At 49.9% G+C, this 26,145-nt stretch overlaps 1 protein-coding gene and 1 long non-coding RNA gene across 2 annotated transcripts in view; one reads left to right on the top strand and one right to left on the bottom strand.

Moving 5' to 3' along the window:
* Positions 1–1,785: 1,785 nt before the first annotated feature.
* Positions 1,786–25,978, bottom strand: LOC142666072 (uncharacterized). Its single transcript, XR_012851630.1, has 3 exons — positions 25,530–25,978; positions 22,656–22,771; positions 1,786–1,928 (listed from the first exon to the last, which is right to left on the bottom strand). It is a non-coding gene; the product is annotated as an uncharacterized LOC142666072 (long non-coding RNA).
* Positions 25,464–26,145, top strand: part of RIPOR3 (RIPOR family member 3) — a 97,191-nt gene continuing 96,509 nt past the window's right edge. Inside the window, exon 1 of the mRNA XM_075845957.1 lies at positions 25,464–25,690. The gene's annotated coding sequence lies outside the window, so the exon portion shown is untranslated. The remainder of the gene's footprint in view (positions 25,691–26,145) is intronic.

Below are 26,145 nucleotides of genomic sequence, written 5' to 3'. Positions count from 1 at the left end.
ATACAACAGAAGAAAGAGCAGCTGATGTAGCCGGTGCCAGTGCTGTTAATATATCAGTTGATATACTGAATTGGATGAATGTAGAGATGGTCCAAGCTAAATTAAATAAAATAAATGTGCACAAGGCTCCGGGACCAGATGGGTTACACCCTAGAGTTCTTAAAGAGCTTAGTTCAGTTATTTCTGTCCCCCTTTTCATAATATTCAGAGAATCTCTAGTGACAGGTATAGTGCCAAGGGACTGGCGCAGGGCAAATGTGGTGCCTATTTTCAAAAAGGGCTCTATGTCTTCCCCGGGTAATTATAGACCAGTAAGCTTAACATCCATCGTGGGGAAAATGTTTGAGGGGCTATTGAGGGACTATATACAGGATTATGTGACAATAAATAGTATTATAAGTGACAGCCAGCACGGTTTTACTAAGGACAGAAGTTGTCAAACTAACCTAATCTGTTTTTATGAAGAGGTGAGCAGAAGTCTAGACAGAGGGGCCGCTGTGGATTTAGTGTTTTTGGACTTTGCAAAGGCATTTGACACTGTCCCCCATAGACGCCTAATGGGTAAATTACGGACTATAGGTTTAGAAAATATAGTTTGTAATTGGATTGAGAATTGGCTCAAGGACCGTATCCAGAGAGTTGTGGTCAATGATTCCTACTCTGAATGGTCCCCGGTTATAATTGGTGTACCCCAGGGTTCAGTGCTGGGACCCCTATTATTCAACTTATTTATTAATGATATAGAGGATGGGATTAATAGCACTATTTCTATTTTTGCAGATGACACCGAGCTATGCAATATAGTTCAGACTATGGAAGATGTTCATGAATTACAGGCAGATTTAAACAAACTAAGTGTTTGGGCGTCCACTTGGCAGATGAAGTTTAATGTAGATAAATGTAAAGTTATGCATCTGGGTACCAACAACCTGCATGCATCATATGTCCTAGGGGGCGCTACACTGGCGGATTCACTTGTTGAGAAGGATCTGGGTGTAATAATCTGCAGCATCATATGTCCTAGGGGAGCTACACTGGGGGAGTCAATTGTTGAGAAGGATCTGGGTGTACTTGTAAATCATAAACTCAATAACAGCATGCAGTGTCAATCAGCTGCTTCAAAGGCCAGCAGGATATTGTCGTGTATTATAGAGGCCTGGACTCGCGGGACAGGGATGTAATAATGCCACTTTACAAAGCATTAGTGAGGCCTCATCTAGAATATGCAGTTCAGTTCTGGGCTCCAGTTCATAGAAAGGATGCCCTGGAGTTGGAAAAAATACAAAGAAGAGCAACGAAGCTAATAAGGGGCGCGGAGAATCTAAGTTATGAGGAAAGATTGAAAGAATTAAACCTATTTAGCCTTGAAAAAAGAAGACTAAGGGGGGACATGATTAACTTATATAAATATATTAATGGCACATACAAAAAATATGGTGATATCCTGTTCCTTGTAAAACCCCCTCAAAAAACAAGGGGGCGCTCCCTCCGTCTGGAGAAAAAAAGGTTCAACCTGCAGAGACGACAAGGCTTCTTTACAGTGAGAACTGTGAATTTATGGAATAGCCGACCGCAGGAGCCGTCACAGCAGGGACAGGAGACACCGCAGGAGCCGTCACAGCAGGGACAGGAGACACCGCAGGAGCCGTCACAGCAGGGACAGGAGACACCGCAGGAGCCGTCACAGCAGGGACAGCAGACACCGCAGGAGCCGTCACAGCAGGGACAGTAGACACCGCAGGAGCTGGTCACAGCAGGGACAGCAGACACCGCAGGAGCCATCACAGCAGGGACAGGAGACACCGCAGGAGCCGTCACAGCAGGGACAGTAGACACCGCAGGAGCTGGTCACAGCAGGGACAGGAGACACCGCAGGAGCCATCACAGCAGGGACAGTAGATGGCTTTAAAAAAGGGTTAGATAATTTCCTAGAACAAAAAAATATTAGCTCCTATGTGTAGAAATTTTTCCTTCCCTTTTCCCGTCCCTTGGTTGAACTTGATGGACATGTGTCTTTCTTCAGCCGTACTAACTATGTAACTATGTAATGACATTTACTGGGGATCCTTTATTTTAGGGGGACAATTCTCTTTAATTGTTTAGTGAAATGAATTCTGTTCTGTGCATGTGAGAAGAGCGATTATATCCAGCGCAGTGACCCCGTCCGCCCAGCTCTCCCACTCCGGCATGCAGCGTTTTGTGTTCTACTAACGAACCCCCCTCCCCCTCATCGTCATGATGTTTGCATTCATTTACCTTCAGATTAACACTGATCTGCATGAAAATAGACGGATGACATCACATATAACACCCAGTGTCCGGGGGGGGCTCGTCCGGGTGATTGTGGGAACGGAGGGGTTTACCAGTATTGCATTAAAACTTAGTCATCATATAATTTAAAGTTCCGTGACTTTCTAAACTACATTGTTTCAATATATCTGCTTGTGGTCAGTGAATGGGAACATTCTTGTTACATCAAGAGGCTGACAACCTGTACATACTTAAAGGGGTATTCCGGTTACAAGTTACCCCCTATCTGTAGGGTAAGGGGTAACTTGCTGACCGGTGGGTGTCCTACAGTTCGTGCTCATGCGCACTGCTGCTCCATTCATTCTCTATGGGAGCGCCGAGTGCAGTGTTCGGCTTTGTGGTTCGGCCGGAATGACCGCTGCAAGAAACTGCACAGAAGAAAAAAAAAATGATACTTACCATGGTGACGCATCCCTCCGACGTCCTGACGCTTTGCAGCCCTGGGATGACGTTTCATGCCATGTGACCACTGCAGCCTGTGATTGGTCTATGATTGGCTCACATGGGATGAAACGTCATCCCAGGAGGCCGGCCTGGAGGAAGAAACACAGACTCCTGGGTAAGCATAATATATATTTATTTTTTTCTGAGTTGCGGTTTTTCGGCAGAATCACTGCTTTTCCACCATAAAAACTGCAACATCTATTTGTTGCGGGATTTACCTCCCCATTGAATTCAAGAGGGAAAACCCACAAGAAATAAGCAGCGTTTCCGCAAATACAATTGACATGCTGCTGGGAAAAAAAAACTGCGCCGTAGGTTTTTCCGCTCAGCATTTACGCAGCGAGTGGATGAGATTTGTTCTAATCTCATCCACATTGCTGCTACTGTATTACGCTGCGGGTTTTCCGCAACTAAATCCGTTGCGGAAACTCTGCAATATTTACGCTACATGTGAACTTACCCTTAGACTGAATGCACACGTTGCGTAATTTGATGTGGAAAATATGCATCAAAACCGCAGATAAAACCGAATCTAATGGTGCGGTTTTTGATGCGGTTTTACATTTTGATGTGGAAATAGGTGCGTTTATTCGCTGCGTATTTTGTTGCGTTTTTCTAGGTCAATTTAGGTGCAGAAAAAAATCTGCACCATGTAGGTGACATTTCTTGAAATCTCATTTACTTTGCTGGTACTGTATTACGCTGTGGATTTGCCGCACGCAAAACCTCACGCAATACGCATCGTGTGCATTGACCCTTACAGGGGATAATCTAGGGGGATAATCTAGACTGGATACAATTGTAACAAACCCTCAGCTGCAAAATTATTAAGGTTAGGATTGTTTTTCATTCTCTGGATGTAAACAATGAATGTTCCAATTGACTGTCAGCAAGCAGAGATCTTGAAAAAAAATAGTGAGGAATTAAAGTATAAAGTATATTAGAAAGTTACAGAACTTTATTTTACAATAATGAAGCTTAATGGACATACAAAGGCCTGGATCACACACACGCAGTTTTGATGCAGTTTTTGGATACAATTATTGCGCCAAACACAAGATTAAACTAAAAAAGACAGGAGCCGATCAGACTTTTCTTTATACCTTTCCTTCCTTTTGGATCCACTTCTGGCATTGGCTGAAAAAACAAAAACTGCACCAAAAACTGTGTGTGATCCTCAAATAATGCTGATTGCTGGAGATCAGAGAATGGAGCAGCAGGGGGCGCTGCACTGTTACTGCTCTCCTGCCTGATCTGTATTCAGTCCGTGTTAGGTGATGGACCTGACTGCACACGTGTTGATGTGAGTGGTATCTGCAGAACGCGGACTACTCATCATCCGCAGCATCATAACTCTGTGTATAAACAGGTGATCGGAAGGATTGTGAGATCTGCGGACGAGGGAAGCGACAGCCACGTGACGTCTCCACGCGGATTATAGACCCGCAGTGACTGAGGATATAAGGGTCGTAATGACAGGATCTACTTCATCTGATCGGCACAAGATTTTCCCAATCTGATCACTGCGATCACAATGATATTATCGTGTGAACGGCGACTGGAAGGGAGCGGCTGTTATGGTGAATGATGGGGTTTCTTCTGCTATAATGGGAATTATTACCGATCCTATAAAACGTCTTCTTACCTAAAAACAGAGAGTTCAGACCGACATGCGGGTCATTTTCAACCGTAACTATAGGGGCTGCAGAGGTAGCAGTGGCAGCTGAGGGGGCCCAAGGCTGCTCTGCCACATGAGAAGACACCAGTATTATAAATGGCACATAGTAGGTGGGGGTCCAAATACAGATTTTATATTCGGGTCCAGGGGTTGTACAAGATTAACATGTCTTCTTTCTTCCAAAAACAGCGCCACATCTGTCTACAGGTTGTGTGTGATATTGCATCTCAGTCCTATTCAGACCAATAGAGCTGAGCTGCAATACCAGACGCAGCCCATTGACAGGTGTGGCGCTATCTTTGGAGGAAAGCAGCCATGTTTTTCTAATCATTTACGATGCCGTCCTCCTGATTTACTCCATCCAGACATTTATGGCACATCAATTAGATATAGTAAAGGTCTGAAGTGATGGGACCCCACTGGAGGGCCTCGTTCCCTTATACCGGCGCTGAGATGACATCACATTCTATAATAACCAATGATAGATACAGAACTCTGATAATAACAGGGGGGGGGGGCTTGGAACCCACATTCTGGGGATCAGTGGAGCCCCCACCAATCAATATTCCATAAATGTCTGATTGGACGACCCTTTTAGCATCATTTGAGTTGGTTGAGGTTGGGGGTCTATGAGCGGAGATCTCCCCATTCACCCAGTGCCCGGCTCCACGTCTCGCAGTTATGTGGACAGATGTCCCGTTGATATGGATGGGACTGGAATATATGTGAATTACAGTCCCGTGGATTTCCATAGGAGATCTACCGAGACATATGAGCTCAGAGACCCCCACCAATTACATCTTCTGACACGTCTCTATGAAGGGGCATCTACCATGGCACCAAACCCGCACAGTTTTCATGTCATCATCTAGAGAACGCCGCCATACTCCATAGCGCTGTACGCTGAATGCTCTCGTATGAACCTCGTCATGGATCTGGAGTGTGGGGGGCACACACAATCCCCCTCCCCTCATTCATGCGGCTGCCCGTTAATGTCGTGATTTAATAATACTAATGTTCTGATACTTGGGAAAATGTAGGATGGGGGGGGGGAGCGAGGCCGAGCTGCGTCACCCCATATTACATAAATCATATCGGTCTGTGTAGAGTATGGGAACCCCCCAGCTGTGTGAGCGGTCACTTTCCTGCTACAGATAATTATAAGACGCAGCAATACGAGGAATCAGAATAAGGTATCAACATCTTAACATAGCCTTAAAGGGCCAGTAACACCAAAATCCACAGCTTATAACAGTACCGGAGCGTTATAACAGGATGATACCAGTCACACATATGGAAGGTTCTCAGCACTGGAGAGATGTGATATAAAATAGTGGTCATGGGGAGGGGAGGGGGCTACACTTCCTGTCACTCATCACATTGAGGAGCCCCTCCCCAGAATAACATGGCTGATAACAGGAAGTGATAGATTGTACCCAACTAGAAGAGACAGATTGGGTCAGTAACCTTCTTAATTTGAAGCACTATTAGTATGTAAAAGGGGACATCTTAGGGCATATGTACTGGGGTTGTCATCCTATTAGGGGTCTGTAAGAGCAGCCCCCACTCTGGCGGAGCTGGCGTGTCCATGCGTTACATAATCGCCATGTAACGCTACATTTCTGCTGCAGCGGTCGCAGCAAGGGAGATATATGCCAAGACGCCGTATTCCACCGGCAAGAACAGCGAATCACTGCCATAACTTCCTATAGGGATCTGTGCACTTGTAGCTGAGCGGGGTAGGAACCATTTATAATAGTACAGGATAATATGTCCTGCAGATGGTGGAGGGAGAATGAGTGGGGCAGAACACTCCCGGGTGAACCTATGCCTGGTCCTGCCACATACCCGCCAATGATGTCACATCCTGTCATATATGATGATGTCATGCTGTACAGACTCAATACACACTGCTGCAATGCGTCACGACCAAGAGGTGATATAATAATAATCATTCACTGTATAATGACATTTCTCTGTTTAGCGATTATGCAATCAGGATGTCTGGCAGAGCTGATGGCTGCGCGCAGTGAGTAAGATATTAGGCCTCATGCACACGGCCGTGCCCGTAATCATGGCCCGCGATTGCGGGCACGGCCGGCCGCCGACACCTGCGGGCCGCATTTTCGTGCCGTTCTCTATGGGAGCACGGGCCGCAAAAAACGAAAAGTAGGATATGCTCCATATTTCCCGGCACGGTTCTACGAGACGGACACACTTACGTAGCGATACGAAAAGGTGTCCGCGGCTAATAGAACCGGGCGGTTCGTTCCGTAATTGCGTACCGTATTGTGGTCTGCAATTACGGAGTTTTTTTTTACGGTCGTGTGCACAGGGCCTTAGGGAACAAGGAGGCATAGGATGAAAGAATCTATAGATAGAGCCGAAACCGCAGCAGTAAGAGGCTGTATGTGCTCCTGTCCTCATCGCTCTGAGGCTATAGGCTGCCATGCCAGCGCACAAGATACATCCACAATTCCCGTCACTTAGACCTGCACTTGTTGACATTTCTCCGGAGTCACTGTGATCAGAGTAAATTCCATTGCGAACAAAGGTGACATTCTCTGAACTTGTCCTGCCGGATTCCATTGTGTTGTAAGGTGGGAACGGTCATGAGAGCGGCGCTGATGTAGAGGCTGCACTGCCCCCTCATGGCTGACCACGTCACTGCAGCTATCATTGCTCACAGGGCACATTCACACACAGCGGTGGAGGTGCAGTTTTTGATTTTTTTTGCAGTTTTCAAACTGAAACCATCTGCTTTTGCTCTCTCAGGTAAATGATTGGATGTCTATTATTTTGTATTCCAAAGTAGCAGTACAAAAACAAGGTCAACTTGTGTTGGTATGTGTGGTTTTCCTCCTTTACTTTTCATGGGGCTATCAGTTCAGCCCACTAGCCCCCCACATATTGAAAGGAGGAGTATTGAAAAGTTCATATTTCCACATTGAAAACCACACGACCATCGCAGAACAGCAGCACTAAAATCGAATCTACACAAACTCGTCTCCAGATGAACCGCATCAAAACCACAACATGAGAATGTACCCTCTGGTGGTTTCCTGTATCTGAGCCCGTGGCGTGAATACAAATACACAGAAAATGTCCAATATCATTGTGAAATAGTGCTAAATAGTCCGGAATTGGGATGGGTGCGAGTTTCTGAGACAGACTGATAATGCCGAAGAAAAGATCATGTGGCCGGGTAATAAGGGTTATTACATACTTCCACCAGGGACTGGAGCACTAAACCACTGGACACCAGAGACTGGAGCACTAAACCACTGGACACCAGAGACTGGAGCACTAAACCACTGGACACCAGGGACTGGAGCACTAAACCACTGGACACCAGGGACTGGAGCACTAAACCACTGGACACCAGGGACTGGAGCACTAAACCACTGGACACCAGGGACTGGAGCACTAAACCACTGGACACCAGAGACTGGAGCACTAAACCACTGGAAACCAGGGACTGGAGCACTAAACCACTGGACACCAGAGACTGGAGCACTAAACCAATGGACACCAGAGACTGGAGCACTAAACCACTGGACACCAGAGACTGGAGCACTAAACCACTGGACACCAGAGACTGGAGCACTAAACCACTGGACACCAGAGACTGGAGCACTAAACCACTGGACACCAGAGACTGGAGCACTAAACCACTGGACACCAGAGACTGGAGCACTAAACCACTGGACACCAGGGACTGGAGCACTAAACCACTGGACACCAGAGACTGGAGCACTAAACCACTGGAAACCAGGGACTGGAGCACTAAACCACTGGACACCAGAGACTGGAGCACTAAACCAATGGACACCAGAGACTGGAGCACTAAACCACTGGACACCAGAGACTGGAGCACTAAACCACTGGACACCAGAGACTGGAGCACTAAACCACTGGACACCAGAGACTGGAGCACTAAACCACTGGACACCAGAGACTGGAGCACTAAACCAATGGACACAAGAGACTGGAGCACTAAACCACTGGACACCAGAGACTGGAGCACTAAACCACTGGACACCAGAGACTGGAGCACTAAACCACTGGACACCAGAGACTGGAGCACTAAACCACTGGAAACCAGAGACTGGAGCACTAAACCACTGGACACCAGAGACTGGAGCACTAAACCACTGGACACCAGAGACTGGAGCACTAAACCACTGGACACCAGAGACTGGAGCACTAAACCACTGGACACCAGAGACTGGAGCACTAAACCACTGGACACCAGAGACTGGAGCACTAAACCACTGGACACCAGAGACTGGAGCACTAAACCAATGGAAACCAGAGACTGGAGCACTAAACCACTGGACACCAGAGACTGGAGCACTAAACCACTGGACACCAGAGACTGGAGCACTAAACCACTGGACACCAGGGACTGGAGCACTAAACCAATGGACACCAGAGACTGGAGCACTAAACCACTGGACACCAGAGACTGGAGCACTAAACCACTGGACACCAGAGACTGGAGCACTAAACCACTGGACACCAGAGACTGGAGCACTAAACCACTGGACACCAGAGACTGGAGCACTAAACCACTGGACACCAGAGACTGGAGCACTAAACCACTGGACACCAGAGACTGGAGCACTAAACCACTGGACACCAGAGACTGGAGCACTAAACCACTGGAAACCAGGGACTGGAGAACTAAACCACTGGACACCAGAGACTGGAGCACTAAACCAATGGACACAAGAGACTGGAGCACTAAACCACTGGACACCAGAGACTGGAGCACTAAACCAATGGACACAAGAGACTGGAGCACTAAACCACTGGACACCAGAGACTGGAGCACTAAACCACTGGACACCAGAGACTGGAGCACTAAACCACTGGAAACCAGGGACTGGAGCACTAAACCACTGGACACCAGAGACTGGAGCACTAAACCAATGGACACAAGAGACTGGAGCACTAAACCACTGGACACCAGAGACTGGAGCACTAAACCAATGGACACAAGAGACTGGAGCACTAAACCAATGGACACAAGAGACTGGAGCACTAAACCACTGGACACCAGAGACTGGAGCACTAAACCACTGGACACCAGAGACTGGAGCACTAAACCACTGGAAACCAGGGACTGGAGCACTAAACCACTGGACACCAGAGACTGGAGCACTAAACCAATGGACACAAGAGACTGGAGCACTAAACCACTGGACACCAGAGACTGGAGCACTAAACCAATGGACACAAGAGACTGGAGCACTAAACCACTGGACACCAGAGACTGGAGCACTAAACCACTGGACACCAGAGACTGGAGCACTAAACCACTGGAAACCAGGGACTGGAGCACTAAACCACTGGACACCAGAGACTGGAGCACTAAACCAATGGACACAAGAGACTGGAGCACTAAACCACTGGACACCAGAGACTGGAGCACTAAACCACTGGACACCAGAGACTGGAGCACTAAACCACTGGAAACCAGAGACTGGAGCACTAAACCACTGGACACCAGAGACTGGAGCACTAAACCACTGGAAACCAGAGACTGGAGCACTAAACCACTGGACACCAGAGACTGGAGCACTAAACCACTGGACACCAGAGACTGGAGCACTAAACCACTGGAAACCAGAGACTGGAGCACTAAACCACTGGACACCAGAGACTGGAGCACTAAACCACTGGACACCAGAGACTGGAGCACTAAACCACTGGACACCAGAGACTGGAGCACTAAACCACTGGACACCAGAGACTGGAGCACTAAACCACTGGACACCAGAGACTGGAGCACTAAACCAATGGAAACCAGAGACTGGAGCACTAAACCACTGGACACCAGAGACTGGAGCACTAAACCACTGGACACCAGAGACTGGAGCACTAAACCACTGGACATCAGAAACTGGAGCACTAAACCAATGGAAACCAGGGACTGGAGCACTAAACCAATGGAAACCAGGGACTGGAGCACTAAACCACTGGACACCAGAGACTGGAGCACTAAACTACTGGACACCAGAGACTGGAGCACTAAACCACTGGACACCAGAGACTGGAGCACTAAACCACTGGACACCAGAGACTGGAGCACTAAACCAATGGACACTAGAGACTGGAGCACTAAACCACTGGACACCAGAGACTGGAGCACTAAACCACTGGACACCAGAGACTGGAGCACTAAACCACTGGAAACCAGAGACTGGAGCACTAAACCACTGGACACCAGAGACTGGAGCACTAAACCACTGGACACCAGAGACTGGAGCACTAAACCACTGGACACCAGAGACTGGAGCACTAAACCACTGGACACCAGAGACTGGAGCACTAAACCACTGGACACCAGAGACTGGAGCACTAAACCAATGGAAACCAGAGACTGGAGCACTAAACCACTGGACACCAGAGACTGGAGCACTAAACCACTGGACACCAGAGACTGGAGCACTAAACCACTGGACATCAGAAACTGGAGCACTAAACCAATGGAAACCAGGGACTGGAGCACTAAACCAATGGAAACCAGGGACTGGAGCACTAAACCACTGGACACCAGAGACTGGAGCACTAAACTACTGGACACCAGAGACTGGAGCACTAAACCACTGGACACCAGAGACTGGAGCACTAAACCACTGGACACCAGAGACTGGAGCACTAAACCAATGGACACCAGAGACTGGAGCACTAAACCACTGGACACCAGAGACTGGAGCACTAAACCACTGGACACCAGAGACTGGAGCACTAAACCACTGGACACCAGAGACTGGAGCACTAAACCACTGGACACCAGAGACTGGAGCACTAAACCAATGGACACAAGAGACTGGAGCACTAAACCACTGGACACCAGAGACTGGAGCACTAAACCACTGGACACCAGAGACTGGAGCACTAAACCACTGGACACCAGAGACTGGAGCAATAAACCACTGGACACCAGAGACTGGAGCACTAAACCACTGGACACCAGAGACTGGAGCACTAAACCACTGGACACCAGAAACTGGAGCACTAAACCACTGGACACTAGAGACTGGAGCACTAAACCACTGGACACCAGAGACTGGAGCACTAAACCATTGGACACCAGGGACTGGAGCACTAAACCACTGGACACCAGGGACTGGAGCACTAAACCACTGGACACCAGGGACTGGAGCACTAAACCACTGGACACCAGGGACTAAAAGAAAGAATCATTGGACACCAGGGAATGGAGCAAATAAAACATGGCAGATAGGTTGAAGTTTAGCCCTCAGTGCAAGTATTAACCTCAGCTGTGGTCCTTAACCCTTTTTCCATGCTCAATAGATAATGAAGGGTTAAGAAAGTCTAAGCCTCACTTTACCAAGCAAGTCCTGACTTGTGTCCACCCAGCGGCCTGGATCATAGGATTTCCTTTGTGAAAGTGTTTAACAATCTATGGTGATCTGGTATCTGTTTATTTAACGGTCGCGTCGGCCAAGAATCGCGCTAAACGAGACTACAGAGGTTTACAGGGGCTAAATGATTGCCTGGTGTTATCTCTTGTAACAGGGAGAACAGAATATAAATGACACATACACATATAGAAGTGCCAGATTAACAGATCTATGGACTATTGGACAGGTCCTCTCCCGCCCCATAAAAAGAAAGTTCTTGAAGGCAATCTTTTCCATACATAAAGTTCATTAAATACACGTTGCAAAACAGCAAAAGATTTTTTGAATTTCCATACATTTTTCTGAATCATTGGACACCAGAAAATGAACATTTTAGCTATATATATATATATATATATATATATATATATATATATATATACACATACATACACTGAAACCTCGCCGACAGAGAGTACCACTTGTTCCAAAGAAATCGCAGTGTCGTACAGCAATGACGGAGTTAAAATAAAGTCAGAATGACGAAAGGCAAGAAGAAAAAAATTCTTTGGGCCCTCAAGGCCATGGTGGCTGTGATAAGTAAGGGGTTAAATGCTGCTCAAATCAAACAACCAACAAAGTTCGAACACTCTCTGCCCTCTGCAGGTCACGGTGAGTAACTGCAGCTATTTCCTGCCTGTCAGTGTCTGGTGATGGGATCAATTTACCGGAATTAATTCTTTTTCGGGAGTTTCCAATTAGCTTTCCAAAATCATCTTATCAAGTGCGTCAAACAGAGGCCAGAATATTTAGCCTCCAGCTGAAGGGTAAATCTGAGGCCAGCGAGGATTTCAGGACGATGGAAAAGTCAAGAATGGTCGCTGATTTCTTCCGCATCCTCCATTCCCTTCAGTTATATTTCTACTAATGTGAAGACGGGTAAATGCGCAAAATGCAAGTTATCCCAGGTGTGGTTTTAAAATCAATTCTAAAAAAGAAGAAACAACGCCGACCCCCAACTAATAAAGCAATGCATCTTTTTTTTATGTTGCATTAAATGACCAATGTCTATGGTTTATGGTGAATTGTAAGCTCCTAGGAAATAGTTATACAATATATGGATGAGGAGAAGAATGAACCACCATTGTGTGTGTAGAAAACGCGTAGTATCAGCAGCCGTGGCGTTGGGCGACGTGCTGGAAGGAGGACGTCATGTGCGGATGGAGGGGGGTATGCATGAGGATGGAGGGGGGGTATGGCATGAGGATGGAGGGGGGGTATGGCATGAGGATGGAGGGGGGGTATGGCATGAGGATGGAGGGGGGTATGGCATGAGGATGCCTATAGAATACCCTGCGGAGCGGTAACGGATGTCCATAAACTGCGGGCAGCGCGCAATGCCAGGTCTCGCTGTCACATATTTACAACCCCCTCTATGATACGTGAAACTCAGTCCTGTATATTGTCCGGCGCTGAGATTTACTAAGACTGGCGTTTCCTATTCCCGCAGGAGTAAGATGCGACTATTTTATTAAGAGGTGCACGTCTTCTGCGGTCCATGCACAAGAAAGGAGAATCTACACCAGCTGCCGTGGATTTCCTCTAATTCCTCTATACTTTTTGCTAAAGTGGCGTGAACGGCGTAAATGCATCAAAAGTCGCACTTTATTTTGGCGCAAATTGTAACTGAATTGTGTATTTGCAACTGGCGTAGAAAATTTTATAGATTCCCCCCAATGTCTTCAGGTCACAGTCCGGGGGAGGGGAAGAGACGATCACCTGCCATGAAGAGAACAGGTAATGCTGTATGTCACCGTCACTTCCTTGTACACAGGTTATATCAGGGTCTATATCAGGGGTCTCAAACTCGGCCGGGTAAGTGGGAAGTTGACGGGCCGCATTACTTTCAAATTTGATACAATAACACTATATTACTATAATAATAATACTACATTACTATAATAATAGCGCTAGGTTTAAAATTTGAGATATTTCTCCACGTTCTTATTTCAACAATCCAGTTTTCCAGTTTAAGTGTCGCTAAATGCAGTCCGGCGGCTCAGTTAGCACACATGTCAAGATTGGGCAGCCCCTTATTAGATAGTGCCGCAGTGCCCTCTGTGGATGCTGCCGCAGTGCCCTCTGTGGATGCTGCCGCAGTGCCCTCTGTGGATGCTGCCGCAGTGCCCTCTGTGGATGCTGCCGCAGTGCCCTCTGTGGATGCTGCCGCAGTGCCCTCTGTGGATGCTGCCGCAGTGCCCTCTGTAGATAATGCCGCAGTGCCCTCTGTAGATAATGCCGCAGTGCCCTCTGTAGATAAGGCCGCAGTGCCCTCTGTAGATAAGGCCGCAGTGCCCTCTGTAGATAATGCCGCAGTGCCCTCTGTAGATGCTGCCGCAGTGCCCTCTGTAGATAAGGCCACAGTGCCCTCTGTAGATAAGGCCACAGTGCCCTCTGTAGATAATGCCGCAGTGCCCTCTGTAGATAAGGCCGCAGTGCCCTCTGTAGATAAGGCCGCAGTGCCCTCTGTAGATAAGGCCACAGTGCCCTCTGTAGATAATGCCGCAGTGCCCTCTGTAGATAAGGCCGCAGTGCCCTCTGTAGATAAGGCCGCAGTGCCCTCTGTAGATAAGGCCGCAGTGCCCTCTGTAGATAAGGCCTCAGTGCCCTCTGTAGATAAGGCCACAGTGCCCTCTGTAGATGCTGCCGCAGTGCCCTCTGTAGATGCTGCCGCAGTGCCCTCTGTAGATGCTGCCGCAGTGCCCTCTGTAGATGCTGCCGCAGTGCCCTCTGTAGATGCTGCCGCAGTGCCCTCTGTAGATGCTGCCGCAGTGCCCCCTGTAGATGCTGCCACAGTAATGTCAGCGGCTTGCCCAGAGCTGGAGTCCCGGGCAGAGCGCTAGTAGGCTCTTCTTGAGACTCCAGCTGTGCTCCTGACATCACTGGGACTCCTGCTCTGGGGAAGCCCCTGACATCATTGTCGATGTATGGACAGCGATGTCAGAGGCTCCCCCAAAGTCCCAGAGCAGAGCCGATACTAGCGCTCTGCACGGGACTCCGGCTCTGGGGAAGCCCCAGACATCGCTGTTCATATGTGGACAGCGATGTCGGGGAATTCCGGAGTCCCGGGGCAGAGCCGACACTAGCGGCTCTGTCTGTGTCCTGCGGGCCGCAGATGACAGACCCAGGGGCCGCATGCTTGAGACCCCTGGTCTATATGGAATGAAGCCCACGCGCTCCATATATCAGGGGGCAACTACTGGCCACTGACCCCTGTATTTAGTCGCCGTCTCGTGTGCCCGTCAGGACGTTTCTCTCCGGGGTTTCGCGGCTTTGGAATTTCGTGCTCAACTAATTAAAAACGTAGTAAAGGAGTGTGCGTTTCAGCAGCGTCCGCCTGTGTCCTGCCCGCACCATCATTACATAGACACAAATAAACCAGCGCTGCCCCGACAGATGTCATCTCTGTATCACATGGACCAGAACACACATTGTACTCTGCACGGTGATCGACCTTCATGTCCGGGACACAATGCAGACGTTATATACGGAAACATCTTGGATAACTGCATGACTCACGCCCAAAGTGTCTAACAAACAACAATCACGCATGTTATGTAACCTCATTCTGAAACGTATACTCGTATTCCTATACCTAACCATTTTCAAGATCTCTGCTTGCTGTGAGTAAATGGGAGCATTCTTGTTCTCATCCAACTATACAAACCCAATAATTCTTAAAGCGGAGATTACAATGTATCACGTCTAGGTCAGGACAGGTTTTTCAGTGCCTGGATGTAAACAAAAAAAAAAGGACAGAACGTATTGGAAAAGTTCAGGTAATCCTAGAGTAACAGTGACTTGCTTATTGGGTGTCCCATCATGGCGTCCTAACGGACTGTGACAAGATGTCATGTCACCTCTCACCATCCTGTAGCCAGACATTGCTGTTCCCCCATCTTATACTTCACCCCATTAAAGTTTTGCCTGTGAACACGGGTCTGGGTTTCATCTTGAAGACGTTTTCCTCGCTGCTGCCAGCGCTTTCTTCTAGATCTCATCATTGGGGGGACGGCTGCTGGCAGGATATGAAACGTCTCTACAGATGGAGACCGAGCGCCTCTGACATCGTCCGGGATCCGAGGCTCTGATGACCTTCTGATAGACGGGAGGAGGTCAGTATGACATGACCGGAGAATTGAGAAAACCCATCAGGGGGCACTTGTCATCTGTGCTGGAAACGACCTCTCGGTGTGAGCCCCGGCCCACGTTCCTCTGCACTAAGAACGTCCACAAACATCTGAGTTTATCCTTGTTGATCCAGAAGAAGGGAAATAAAAACCCCAAGCATGAAATCCAGGGAGCAGTTCCCCTTTAAAGGTCTCCCGCTGATGCATCAAACGCCATGGAACGGGTCTGCACAGAGCAAGCAGAGGTGGCGACGCCTTGTCAACAGGACACCACAGCTCCGGACGAGCCGGCTTGCCCCCTACCGTTCGTGGACAGATGGAGCGCCGCGGCGAATCTGCCTGCGAACCGTGACACTATTATTAAAGAGGAGCTCCAGTTCGGAGACACATCAATCATCATATTGAAAAAGTGCAAAAAAAAGAACCAAACCAAAAACCAAAGCTGAACTTTAATCCGACATCCGATAATCCATAAAGTCTGATAATCCAGCACAGAACTGCAGTATAATGTGTGAAAAAATTCAGAATGGGGTGGAATTGGAAAAAACAGCAGTTCCTCCATTTCTTATGGGTTTGTTTTTTACGGTGTTCAATGTACGCTGAAAATGACACGTTATCTTTATTCTGCGGGTCCGTACGATCACGGTGATACCAAATCTATATCGTTTTTGTTGTTTAAGTACTTTAAAAAAAATAAAAGTGTAAAAGTTTGAAAGAAACTAAAAAATGTTTGCATCGTCTGTAAAGGATCTGCCAGGCACTTCTGTGTATACTCCCATAGGTAATCAGTCTGCACCTGCTTCTATGTCTGTGAGACTGACTCCATCTTCCACCACTCAGGATGGCAGGCTTAGGAGTGGGAGAGCCTATCACAGCCTGGCCAGACGGAGCTAGTTCCGCCCTCTGTCTATTTATACCTGCCTTTCCTGTTCCTCTTTGCTTGTGATTCTTCTCGTTTGGTTTCCTGGCCCTGCTGCAGCTTCTGAACTATTTGTCCCTGCTTCATACTGACCCTGGCTTACTGACTACTCTCCTGCTCAGTGTTTGGTACCTCGTACACTCCTGGTTTGACTCGGCTCGTTCACCACTCTTGTTGTTCACGGTGTTGCCGTGGGCAACTGCCCCTTTTCCCTTGCTTCTGTGTACCCTTGTCTGTTGTGCACTTACTGAGCGTAGGGACCGTCGCCCAGTTGTACCCCGTCGCCTAGGGCGGGTCGTTGCAAGTAGGCAGGGACTGAGTGGCGGGTAGATTAGGGCTCACTTGTCTGTTTCCACACCCTTCTTCATTACATAATCACAAGCCCATACCTAGTCTACCCTGGTCCCTCACACCACTATGGACCCCCTTGAGACCCTGGCTCAGCAAATGCAGGGTCTCTCCCTACAGGTCCAGGCCCTGGCTCAGAGGGTCAACCAGCCTGACGCTGCCATGGTAGTGCCCCTCACCTCACCTCTTGAACCCCACCTCAAGTTGCGTGACCGGTTCTCAGGGGACTGGAAGACTTTTCTCTCCTTTCGGGAGAGTTGTAGGCTCTATTTTCGCTTAAAGTCCCACTCCTCAGGTTCTGAGAGCCAGCGGGTGGGTATAATTATGTCCCGGCTCCAGGAAGGGCCCCAAGAATGGGCCTTCTCCTTGGCTCCTGACGCCCCTGAACTTTCCTCCGTTGATTGTTTCTTTTCTGCTCTCGGACTCATTTATGACGAGACTGACAGGACTGCCTTTGCCGAGAGTCAGCTGGTGACCTTACGTCAGGGTATGAGACCAATTGAGGAGTATTGCTCTGACTTTCGGAAGTGGTGCGTAGCTTCTCGGTGGAATGACCCTGCCTTAAGGTGCCAGTTTAGGTTGGGTCTGTCGAACGCCCTGAAAGACCTGCTAGTTAGCTATCCCTCTTCTGACTCCCTAGACCAGGTTATGGCTTTAGCGGTACGACTTGACCGACGTCTCAGGGAACGACAACGTGAACGTTTTTGTGTTTTCCCCTCTGACTCCCCCATGATGCCTCCCGAGGTCCAGTTGCTTCGCTCTTCCACGGAAGACTCGGAGGTACCTATGCAACTCGGGGCCTCCGTGTCCCCCCGACAACGTAGAGAGTTCCGCAGGAAGAATGGTCTCTGCTTCTACTGTGGGGATGACAAGCATCAAGTGAACACCTGTCCTAGGCATAAGAATGCAGCCGGAAAACTTCCGCGCCTAAGTGATCATCGGGGAGGTCATTTGGGCGCACAGGTATTTCCCGTTAATATGAAACCTAATAAGATCTTGCTTCCCTTTCAGGCCTCGTTTGCTGGCCGGTCTGCTACCGGCAGTGCCTTCGTGGATTCGGGCTCCTCTGCTAATATCATGTCTGTGGAATTTGCTATGTATCTTGCTATGCCTCTGATTGATTTGCCTTATCCTGTCCCGGTAGTGGGTATCGACTCTACTCCTCTTGCTAATGGTTATTTTACACAGCATACCCCTGTTTTTGAACTCCTTGTTGGCTCCATGCATTTGGAGCAATGCTCTGTACTGGTGATGCAGGGATTATCGTCCGATTTGGTTTTAGGCCTTCCCTGGTTGCAGTTGCATAATCCCACGTTTGACTGGAATACTGGGGAGCTAACCAAATGGGGTAATGAATGCTTGACGTCATGTTTTTCTGTTAATTCTATTTCTCCCCCTGAGGAGGTGAACACGCTACCTGAGTTTGTTCAGGACTTCGCTGATGTTTTCTCTAAGGAGGCCTCCGAAGTGTTACCTCCTCATAGAGAATACGATTGGGTAGGATATTTAATCTCTCTTGTCCCAAACGTGAAGCCATGAGAGAATATATCCAGGAATGCCTGGCCAAGGGTTACATTCGCCCCTCTACTTCTCCGGTAGGTGCTGGCTTCTTCTTCGTAGGGAAGAAGGATGGTGGTCTTAGGCCATGCATTGACTACCGAAACTTGAATAAGGTCACTGTAAGGAACCAGTATCCCCTTCCTTTGATTCCTGATCTCTTTAATCAGGTTCAGGGGGCCCAATGGTTCTCTAAGTTCGATCTATGGGGGGCTTATAACCTTATCCGCATCAAAGAGGGGGATGAGTGGAAGACTGCGTTTAACACGCCCGAAGGCCATTTCGAATACCTCGTCATGCCCTTTGGGTTGTGTAATGCTCCTGCGGTCTTCCAGAATTTCATAAATGAGATTTTGAGAAATTAGCTGGGGGTATTTCTTGTAGTGTACCTTGATGACATACTTGTGTTTTCCAAGGACTGGTCCTCCCACATTGAGCATGTCAGGAAGGTGCTCCAGGTCCTTCGGGAAAACAAACTGTTTGCGAAGACCGAAAAATGTGTGTTTTGGGTGCAGGAGATACCATTTTTGGGTCAAATCCTCACTCATGAATTCCGCATGGACCCCGCCAAGGTCCAGGCTGTGGCGGAATGGGTCTAACCTGCCTCCCTGAAGGCGTTACAGTGCTTCTTGGGGTTCGCTAATTATTACAGGAGATTTATTGCTAACTTCTCGGTCATCGCTAAGCCTCTTACGGATCTCACTCGCAAAGGTGCTGATCTCCTCCACTGGCCTCCTGAGGCTGTCCAGGCTTTTGAGGTCCTTAAGAAGTGCTTTATCTCGGCCCCAGTGCTGGTCCAGCCCAACTAAATGGAGCCATTTATCGTGGAGGTTGACGCCTCCGAGGTGGGAGTGGGGGCCGTCTTGTCCCAGGGTACCAGGTCCCTCACCCATCTCCGTCCCTGTGCCTACTTCTCCAGGAGGTTTTCGCCCACTGAGAGTAACTATGATATTGGCAACCGCGAACTTTTAGCCATTAAATGGGCATTTGAAGAGTGGTGCCACTTCCTGGAGGGGGCTAGACACCAGGTAACGGTCCTTACTGACCACAAGAATCTGGTTTTCCTAGAATCTGCCCGGAGGCTAAACCCAAGACAAGCTCAATGGGCGTTATTTTTTACCAGATTCAACTTTTTGGTTACCTATAGGGCTGGTTCTAAAAATATTAAGGCTGATGCACTGTCGCGTAGCTTCATGGCCAGCCCTCCTTCGGAGGAAGATCCTGCTTGTATTTTGCCTCCAGGTATAATCATTTCCTCTATTGATTCTGATTTAGTCTCTGAAATTGCGGCTGATCAAGGTTCAGCTCCCGGGAACCTTCCTGAGAACAAGCTGTTTGTTCCCCTGAAATTCCGGCTAAGGGTACTTAGGGAAAATCATGACTCCGCACTATCTGGCCATCCAGGCATCCTGGGTACCAAGCACCTCATTGCCAGAAACTATTGGTGGCCTGGGTTGCCTAAAGACGTTAAGGCCTACGTCGCCACTTGTGAGGTTTGTGCTAGGTCCAAGACTCCCAGGTCCCGACCAGCGGGCTTACTGCATTCTTTGCCCATTCCCCAGAGACCTTGGACCCATATCTCCATGGATTTTATCACCGATTTGCCTCCATCTCAAGGCAAGTCGGTGGTGTGGGTTGTAGTAGACCGCTTCAGTAAGATGTGCCACTTTGTGCCCCTCAAGAAACTACCCAATGCCAAGACGTTAGCTACCTTGTTTGTCAAACACATCCTGCGTCTCCATGGAGTCCCTGTCAATATTGTTTCGGACAGAGGGGTACAATTTGTTTCATTGTTTTGGAGGGCCTTCTGTAAAAAGTTGGAGATTGATCTGTCCTTCTCCTCTGTCTTCCATCCTGAAACCAATGGCCAAACTGAGAGGACTAATCAGTCTCTGGAACAATATTTAAGGTGTTTCATCTCTGACTGTCAATATGATTGGGTCTCATTCATTCCCCTCGCTGAATTTTCCCTTAATAACCGGGTCAGTAACTCGTCAGGGGTCTCCCCCTTTTTCTGTAATTTTGGGTTTAATCCACGGTTCTCCTCCGTTTCACCTTGTAGTTCCAACAATCCCGAGGTAGAGGTCGTTCATCGGGAACTGTGCACAGTCTGGGCCCAGGTTCAGAAGAACCTAGAGGCGTCCCAGAGCATACAAAAAACTCAGGCAGATAGAAGACGTTCTGCTAACCCCTTGTTTATGGTCGGGGATCTGGTGTGGCTATCGTCAAAGAACTTGCGCCTTAAGGTCCCGTCCAAGAAGTTTGCTCCCCGGTTTATAGGGCCGTACAAGGTCATTGAAGTCCTCAATCCTGTCTCCTTCCGACTAGAGTTGCCCCCATCTTTTCGAGTACACGACGTGTTTCATGCCTCCCTCCTTAAACGCTGCTCCCCGTCCTTGGCTCCCTCGAGAAAACCTCCTGTCCCCGTTCTCACCCCTGAGGGGGTGGAATTCGAGGTGGCCAAGATTGTGGACAGCAAGATGGTCCAAGGCTCCCTCCAGTATCTGGTCCATTGGAGAGGATACGGGCCTGAGGAGAGGACTTGGGTACCCGCCCAGGATGTTCACGCTGGGGTATTGGTCAAGAGGTTCCACCTTCGTTTCCCCAATAAACCAGGTCCACCTAGAAAGGGTCCGGTGGCCCCTCATAAAAGGGGGGGGGGGTACTGTAAAGGATCTGCCAGGCACAGCTTCTGTGTCAACGCCCATAGGTAATCAGTCTGCACCTGCTTCTATGTCTGTGAGACTGACTCCATCTTCCACCACTCAGGATGGCAGGCTTAGGAGTGGGAGAGCCTATCACAGCCTGGCCAGACGGAGCTAGCTCCCGCCCTCTGTCTATTTATACCTGCCTTTCCTGTTCCTCTTTGCTTGTGATTCTTCTCGTTTGGTTTCCTGGCCCTGCTGCAGCTTCTGAACTATTTGTCCCTGCTTCATACTGACCCTGGCTTACTGACTACTCTCCTGCTCAGTGTTTGGTACCTCGTACACTCCTGGTTTGACTCGGCTTGTTCACTACTCTCCTGCTCAGCGTTTGGTACCTCGTACACTCCTGGTTTGACTCGGCTCGTTCACCACTCCTGTTGCCCCATTTCCCTTAGTTTCTGTGTACCCTTGTCTGTTTCGTGCACTTACTGAGCGTAGGGACCGTCGCCCAGTTGTACCCCCGTCGCCTAGGGCGGGTCGTTGCAAGTAGGCAGGGACTGAGTGGCGGGTAGATTAGGGCTCACTTGTCTGTTTCCCTACCCCCATCATTACATCGTCAATGTATCTGAGAATGTGCTCATAGACTTTATATTGACTCCGTGCACCGATTCATTTCCGGAAAAAGCCGAACAGACACGAAGCGGCCGAGCGCTCACACGAGACCTTCAGCTGCTTCGTTCTAGCGATTGGTGGGGGTCTCAGTGCTCGGAGCCCCACCAATCCAAACTTCTAACATGTCAATGTGACATGTCAGAAGTTTGTCAAACTTTTAGCTAGACTTTAAATATCAGCAGTGTCCAGCAGAGGGCGCCAACCTGCAACCTGACAGATGGAAGTTCTTATATTTGACTCGTTATGAGGCTGGTGGCAGCGCTGCAAATATGTCACATGACCGACAGCGTCCTGTAAAAGCGTTTATTCAGACGTTGGCGCTTGAGGTGCGGTTAAGAGCACATGGATGCGTTTTTTCCAATGCGGTTTTAACCGTTTCTCAAACACAATGTCGGAATGGACCCTAACGTTTATTTTAATGGTACGAGCGCAATGTGTGGATACACCCGGACGGTTTTCATCGTTGTGAATGATGAGAGTTCATGCAGCACGGTAATGACATGATGGGAGGATTACCTGCGCCTCCGGACGGGGAACATCCGATCCACAGGAGCCAGGAATCCTCCAGAAGACGGAGGGACGCTCGTGTCACCGCGGACTGTGCCGACGGGCGCCATAAACAGCCTTCACCCCTGTAATAAAAACATCTGTCAGTCCTGGGGTCGTACTCTCCTGTTTCATTTTTTGTTGTTATATCTGATTCTGGGAAAGCTGGGTGACACCCTATACGGCCGCCATCATCGTTCACACAGCTCTCCCAGACACCTGAATGACACGGTTCCCGCCCATTTGCATAAAACTTTTTGGTAAAAAACACATAAAAAAAAAAAAATCGCAGCAAAACAACACATGGTTTACCGCAAATTATCGCGGTCCGTTATGTGGTTTTCGCCTGTGAACATAAACGTGTTTCACCTGTAAAAATCAGACGAAATCCACATGAAGTGAAACCGCCGGCAGAGGCCGGTAGAGGAGGATCGGGCAGATGTCGGGGGAGAGGAGGATCGGGCAGATGTGGGGGAGAGGAGGATCGGGCAGATGTGGGGGAGAGGAGGATCGGGCAGATGTCGGGGGAGAGGAGAATCGGGCAGATGTGGGGGAGAGGAGGATCGGGCAGATGTGGGGGAGAGGAGGATCGGGCAGGTGTGGGGGAGAGGAGGATCGGGCAGATGTCGGGGGAGAGGAGAATCGGGCAGATGTGGGGGAGAGGAGGATCGGGCAGATGTGGGGGAGAGGAGGATCGGGCAGGTGTGGGGGAGAGGAGGATCGGGCAGATGTCGGGGGAGAGGAGGATCGGGCAGATGTCGGGGAGAGGAGGATAGGGCAGATGTGGGGGAGAGGAGGATCGTGCAGATGTCGGGGGAGAGGAGGATAGGGCAGATGTCGGGGGAGAGGAGGATCGGGCAGATGTCGGGGGAGAGGAGGATCGGGCAGATGTGGGGGGAGAGGAGGATCGGGCAGACGTCGAGGGAGAGGAGAATCGGGCAGACGTCGAGGGAGAGGAGAATCGGGCAGACGTCGGGGGGAGGAGGATCGGGCAGACGTTGGGGGAGGAGGATCGGGCAGACGTCGGGGGAGAGGAGGATCGGGCAGAAGTGGGGGAGAGGAGGATCGGGCAGATGTGGGGGAGAGGAGGATCGGGCAGATGTGGGGAGAGGAGGATCGGGCAGATGTCGGGGGAGAGGAGGATCGGGCAGGTGTCGGGGGAGAGGAGGATCGGGCAGATGTCGGGGGAGAGGAGGATCGGGCAGATGTCGGGGGAGAGGAGAATCGGGCAGATGTGGGGAAGAGGAGGATCGGGCAGATGTGGGGGAGAGGAGGATCGGGCAGATGTCGGGGGAGAGGAGGATCGGGCAGATGTCGGGGGAGAGGAGGATCGTGCAGATGTGGGGGAGAGGAGGATCGGGCAGATGTCGGGGGAGAGGAGGATCGTGCAGACGTCGGGGGAGAGGAGGATCGGGCAGATGTGGGGGAGAGGAGGATCGTGCAGATGTCGGGGGAGAGGAGGATCGGGCAGATGTCGGGGGAGAGGAGGATAGGGCAGATGTCGGGGGAGAGGAGGATCGGGCAGATGTCGGGGGAGAGGAGGATCGGGCAGATGTGGGGGGAGAGGAGGATCGGGCAGACGTCGAGGGAGAGGAGAATCGGGCAGACGTCGAGGGAGAGGAGAATCGGGCAGATGTCGGGGGAGAGGAGGATCGTGCAGACGTCGGGGGAGAGGAGGATCGTGCAGACGTCGGGGGGAGGAGGATCGGGCAGACGTCGGGGGAGAGGAGGATCGGGCAGAAGTGGGGGAGAGGAGGATCGGGCAGATGTGGGGGAGAGGATCGGGCAGATGTCGGGGGAGAGGAGGATCGGGGGAGAGGAGGATCGGGCAGGTGTCGGGGGAGAGGAGGATCGGGCAGATGTGGGGGAGAGGAGGATCGGGCAGATGTGGGGGAGAGGAGGATCGGGCAGATGTCGGGGGAGAGGAGGATCGGGCAGGTGTCGGAGGGGAGGAGGATCGGGCAGGTGTCGGAGGGGAGGAGGATCGGGCAGGTGTCGGAGGGGAGGAGGATCGGGCAGGTGTCGGAGGGGAGGAGGATCGGGCAGGTGTCGGAGGGGAGGAGGATCGGGCAGGTGTCGGAGGGGAGGAGGATCGGGCAGGCCCGATCCTTTGTTTCAGCGGGAGATAAGCTGCTGCCTGATATATATTTTCTGTATCACTTCATCACAGTTTTCTATATCTCTGATTGCTGTAATTGAATAGCAACCTGCAATGAATAGATATCAGTGCTGGCCATGTGATGGACACACAGGTGCACGGCTCGTTACAGTATTTACGGTTGATTTACATGTGCGGTTTGAGGTTCATTTTACGCTAAATCACGGGAAAAAACCCGCAGCCGTCAGACAAAGACGTGGGAAAGTTGCTGCTTTTTTTTTTTACTGCATTTTGATTAATAAATGATGTTCAAACCAGCGCCATATTTATAAACCGTGTAAATCGGGACATATGAAGGGCTGTGCGCCATTTTATATACGTTTGGCTCAAACAACAAAACTGTAACATTAACATCATTGGTAACGCTTGATAAATGCGAGACGCCTTATTCACACAGTGCAGTTTTTTGGTGCAGCTTTTGAAGTTATAACCAGGATGGTGCGGACAGTATATAGAAAAGATTCCACTTCTTTTTTCGAATACACTCCTGGTTGTGGCTTCAAAAACTGCACCAAAAAACTGCACTGTGTGAGTAAGGCCTAAATGAGGGCCTGCCTGACGACCGTTATTATAGCCCCCCCCCCCGGCCGCCATCTTTGCTCTGCTCTCTCTGCACATTTTTCTGAGGAGACGGCTGATCCGCCATTACTGATAATCCGTCCTGTCCACACAGCAGCTACTCTCACCCGTGTACGTGACAGCAGAGCCGCCGGGATATGATGACGATGAGCTCCGGTAACGGCCGCCGTGTGGAGCGCTCCCGGCATGCCCCGCGCCCGCCGCCCTGGAGGAGCCGGTAGTGTGAGGAGGTGGCCGCCATGACAGCTGTGGGGCCCGGCGGTTTCTGGTAGATTTCTGACAGGATTTTGCACCATTTTTGTCTGTTTGCTCCCACATTGTGAACACGTGACGTCCATATTGGAGCTTAGAGAATAGTTTACAAACGTCTGGCCACCATCTTGTATGAATTATGTCATTATGTGCCGTACGTGTAGAAATGGCTTTAACTTTTGGAAATTGGGGTATAGCTCCCAACCGTCCCGGATCCGGCGGGACTGCTGATTTCTCACCGCTGTCCCGGGCGGTCTTAAAAATGTCCCGCTGGGGGCCGCGGTGCCCCGGGCGCAACTCGGAGGTGGGGGCTGATCGCTGCTGACAGGCGCCCTTCAAGGCCGGACAAGCAGCAGCGATCAGCGGCAGGAGGCTGGGGGTCTTGCAGCGGCGTTATGACTGGGGTCGATGCCGGCCGAGAGTGGTCCAGTTACCTGACCGGTGATACTCACGGGCCGGCATCGACCCCAA

Source organism: Rhinoderma darwinii, chromosome 13 (genome assembly GCF_050947455.1).
Source record: "Rhinoderma darwinii isolate aRhiDar2 chromosome 13, aRhiDar2.hap1, whole genome shotgun sequence".
Lineage (NCBI taxonomy): Eukaryota > Metazoa > Chordata > Amphibia > Anura > Rhinodermatidae > Rhinoderma > Rhinoderma darwinii.
Note: the sequence above shows the minus strand (reverse complement) of the source record. Positions and strands in the feature narration are given on the sequence as shown.